This window comes from Zootoca vivipara, chromosome 8 (assembly GCF_965207765.1).
Source record: "Zootoca vivipara chromosome 8, rZooViv2.hap1.1, whole genome shotgun sequence".
NCBI lineage: Eukaryota > Metazoa > Chordata > Lepidosauria > Squamata > Lacertidae > Zootoca > Zootoca vivipara.
In genome coordinates, this window is record NC_142591.1 from 19,849,921 (window position 1) to 19,854,766 (window position 4,846).

The following is a 4,846-nucleotide window of genomic DNA, read 5'->3' on the forward strand; positions in this document are numbered from 1 at the left end:
TTTTTCAGGGAGCCAGCAAAACAGTAAGCTCTAAAGAAAAGGTTTTCGGGAAGTTAATACCCTCAGCTGGGCATGACTAAAGTTTCATTTTCTTAATAATTGCATGAAAACAAGCTTTTATATATATATATAATATGCAGCTTAATTTGAAAGAGAAAACATTTTGCAGTTGCTTCTACCTCCCACATTTTGCCACCTCTTTATTTGGGCGTAAGTCACAGAAGCATAGAATCATAGTTGGAAGGTCCACTAGGGTCATCTAGTCCAACCCCCTGCCAATGCAGGAATCTTTTGCCCAATGTGGGGCTTGAACCCACGACCCTGAGATTAGGAGTCTCATGCTCTACTGACTGAGCTATCACTAAACCTGCTCTACCTTATTTCTACAATGCTTTGCTGATTAGAAGAAATATCTGCAGGAAATAATATTTAAAAGCATATTTTCAAACACAATTTCAAAATATGCCATCTCAATTTATTTTCTCTCAAAATATGTATATTTTTTAGCCAACAACTGCATCAGACCATCCGGGAAGTGAAAAACCTGGGAGGGAACTCAATTCATTTGAGCCCAGTAGATGTGAATCGGGCCAATTGATATTAGAATTCACAAAGCACACAGAAAATTCCTCAAGTGTCTGTAGAAATAAGCCCTACAAGGCAACTGTGAATTCCAAGTTAAGTGTGTGTAAGATTTGCAGCCTTAAAGCGAGAGAGAGAGAGAGGATGTATCTAGATTTCTGAAAGGAGTAATTATTATACAGTTTGTGCATGAATCCACAAACTTCCTTTTTAAAAAGAAAACAAGCTTTAAGCTGCTAGTTAAATCATCTTTTTTTTAAAAAAAAATAAGACAATAATAACTTAACCATATGCTTGTCTATAAAAGGCTATAATACAGTAAATAATGAGCCTTAAAGACTGCAATTTTCAACTTAAACAGGCAATAGCAGTGCCCGTGAGAAAGTATTTACATTTTATTGTCTCTACTTTTTTCACACAGTAATATGATTTCTTGTAAGTACAATGGGGGGAAAAGGAAATTCAATTGGTTCCAACAGCTACATTGTATACTAATGAAACATAAAATACGTTGTAAAGCATGGAAACCTAGGCATTGGCAGGTGCCTTAATGCTATTCTTTTTCTCCTATTCTTCCAAATAAGTGAAATAAAGTTGACATGTCAGTTTCCACTATGACAAAAGACTGAAGGAATATTCTGATTAACATGGTTTTGGTCATCCAAATCCATGATATCACATATTGTACCGAGAATTGATGAGATTTTTGAACCATACCCATGCATTGCCCATGCAATATCAACTGAAATATTCATAGATGTGAAAAAAAAGCATTTATGCATAAATGTACATGGAGCTTCAGGACTACAAAACCTTAGTGCAAAATGTATACACATCCTTATCACAGACACATATCAAACTATTGACCTATCATTGTGTATTTGGACCCGGGCAGATTTTGATGTAACCAATGTATGTTTGACAGAAATGGAACTGGACATTGAATTCTATCTGTGGATTTAATAAATCACTGTGACTCACTCAAATTATGTCAGCGGCTCCTGGCTGGTTGCCCAGGAAAGTATCAAGAAAAGGAAAAGTTTATTACAGTCCTTTTTAATTTCAAACTTTACAGAGAAAGGCTATAGAAGTCAGCCTCTTGGATAATGGCGTTGTCCTGAGTGAATCTCTACACACACCCTTCTCTCCCTCTCCCTCATTCATCATTCTCATCATCTCCTCTATGGGTGCTATTAAGTGCCCTCTGTCTTTGAGCTCTTTGCTCTCCTACTTTAAGGTTTGCCAGATTCTGGGAGATGGAGGGTCTGGAATGCTTTCTAATGACGATGTGTCAGCCACCTGCTGCTCTGGCTCTGCCTGCTCCTCCTCTTCCATTGTTTCCTAACTTCCCCCCTCATCTGCCTCTGAGCTGTGACCTCCTTTGATTTCCTGTTGTAAATCTAAACTGCCTTCCTATTTCTCCTCCCTGGAAGGGTCAGGATGGGGAGGAGGTCTCCACCATTCCTCCTCTGCCCTGTCCCTGGCAATTAGGTTTATTTAACAGTGGAAGCAGGTTTTCAGATTATACACAGCTCTTCTTCAGGCTTTGATTATAAGATCAAAAAATAAACATCCAGTAGTCTAGATAGAAACAACTGGGTAGTCAGGCTGATGGTTACTTGGTTGCAGAAGCTTACTGGCCATTGCTGTTGGCATGGAGATAGTCTAGGTTGAATGCAAACATGCCATTCTGATGTCATGTGTGATGTCACAAAGAGGATATGCTTTAACTCTTGGTAAAGCCAAAAGCAGTTAACAGTCAGACTGCATTTCAGCATTGTCAAGATGGATCTCCATAATAGGTGATGGGTAGTTTTATTTGGGGGATATATTAACTTTTGCTATTGGGGGAAAGTTTTAGATCAGTTTGCCGGTTTGTAACCCATCAAGTTGAGGCCAATAGATATACATTCACAACCATGTACCCATCAAATAATCAATTTTATGGGTGACTTTGGAACTCATTCATACAACCACATTTCCTTTCTCCACTCTATAGCAGCTTTTTCTCTCTATTTGAAAGAAAAATCAAAAACAAGAAGGAGAAGACAAGGAACCAGGAATAAGATCTGGATGAGTATGGTAAGGATCTAAGCTTGACAAGTGAGGGGGCTAGGAAGATGGCTTTGTGATCCAGCATAGGAATGACCAGTGCTTCATATTATTGAATTCCTGTTCCACAAAGGAATCCAATGCATAATTCTGCTGGTGGTATTATTATTATTATTATTATTATTATTATTATTTGGTTGTAACAGTTTTCCAAATAATAATTCTTATGTACTTCAACTGTAACTCCCAAAGAGCAATCTAATTTCCAAAATCTGTACAACAAAGCTAATAAATTCAGCAGTATAAGATCCTATCTCATCTGGTCTTGTTGTAAGACGATGGGCAGGTGGGGCTGTCTGAAGCCAGACTGAAGATGCTGAGGCAGAATCCCATCTGCCTTTATGGGCCAACCTGCGCTGTGAAAAAGCTCTGTGATGAACCTATCTGAAGAAGTGTGCATGCACACGAAAGCTCATACCAATGACAAATTTAGTTGGTATCTAAGGTGCTACTGGAAGGATTTTTTATATTTTATTTCGACTACCTCAAAGGGTTGTTGAAAGGATAAAACGGGACGAGGGAATAACTATATGCTGCCCTGAGCTTCGTGGAAGAAGATAAGGAGCAAGATGGAAACATCAATAAACAAACAAATTAACAAATGATGTTTTAGGCCCATACTTTTGTGGCTGGAAGATTCCTTCCCTCACCCCCATTTTCTCATTGGTAAGAAACACACTGAGGCCATGTTTAAGCATGCATAAGAGCAAATAGCACTGATTGCAACTGGACCCGCTCATAAGCAGTGAGCTCTGAGCATCCCAATCGAAGCAATGGCAACAGACTTAGAATTCTAACTTACATGAGTGATATATGCTTAAAAGAAACTTTACAATCTCCTTTATGGAAATACTGAGACTTTCCTTAAATGCATTGGTGTGAGAAATGAAAACTATAAACACCCTGGGATTCTCTTTTCCGTCCACTGCCTATTAATTGGCACTAATGAGAATTGTGTGCACATCAAGGAGGGGCAGAGTTGCGGGGTGATGGCTCCCTCCGCAGCCTCACAGCAGCAGAGCTGTTTTAGATTAAAATGGAGAAGATCACAAAACCACCTAGTACGGCTGTAGGGGATGGTGGAAGAACAATAGTGTCTATTACCTTTCTTCCACATTGGGTAAAACAATACAGTGATGACATTTCTTTTAAAAAAGTTGTTTTTCTCCCCTCTTAAAATGAGCAACAAGAGCATAAGAAAAATTAACCTGTTATAACAAGGATAATCATGACAGGGTCAAACTAGGTGTGAAGGAAATGTCCTTCCAACTTGTCCCACTAGTTGAGCTGGGGAAACTGAGGCCCAGAGGCTTAATGCGGACCTCCAGGCCTTGTCATCTGGCCCTTCAAATTATCTGCAGGCCACACACCCTATCCACAAGCCACACCCTTCACTTTGCTTTACATCAAGTGGTTTTTTGCCTGGCTAGAATGTGTCTTTGAATTGCAATAATGTCTATGGATGGAGGATAGAGAATGGAGGATGGAGGTGTGAGTAAGTGTAGAAACCAGCCTAATGGACAAAGGGGCAAAATTTACATTTGTTGCCCCGCCTACTTTTGCCTATGCTCCACCCACCCTTATCATGTGTTCCTTGGGAGTTTGCCCAACAGGGAAAGCAACCCTTGGGCTGGAAAGAAACCCACACTCCTGCTGTGTGTCAAAAGCACAGAGGACTGGTCTGACATCAACCCCAGTTTTATAGGGGGCAAAACAGACAACTGCAGGAGCAGCAACTGCTGTCTGCCACTCCCTTCTTCTAAAGCTTCCTCTGCTTGATGCTTCATCATGACAGAACATTGAGCAGAGAGCATGTCCAGGGTGGTGGTGGATTGGCAACCACTAGTCATCACTGTGGGACTAAACTCATTGGGAATGACCCATTGATCATTGCGTTGTATTAGCCTTGCACCCTTCCTATTACGGCAACAGTTTCCTTCTGCGTTTGCTGCTTTTGGTAAACAGTTCCACTGGTTCTGGATTTACCTTGTAAAACATGGGTAGCCAATGTGGGGCCCTCCAGATGTGACTGGACTACAGGTCTCATCAACTCTGACCCACTGTCTGGGACTGATGGGAATTGAGTCCAACAATATTTGAAGGGCACCACCTTGAACACAGCGAGCATCTCTTCCATTCGCCTTCTACAGCC

General features: G+C 40.5%; 1 non-coding gene across 1 annotated transcript; it reads right to left on the reverse strand.

Moving 5' to 3' along the window:
* Nucleotides 1-292: 292 nt before the first annotated feature.
* On the reverse strand, nucleotides 293-367 carry TRNAR-CCU (transfer RNA arginine (anticodon CCU)). The gene has a single exon. It is a non-coding gene; the product is annotated as a tRNA-Arg (tRNA).
* Nucleotides 368-4,846: the final 4,479 nt, after the last annotated feature.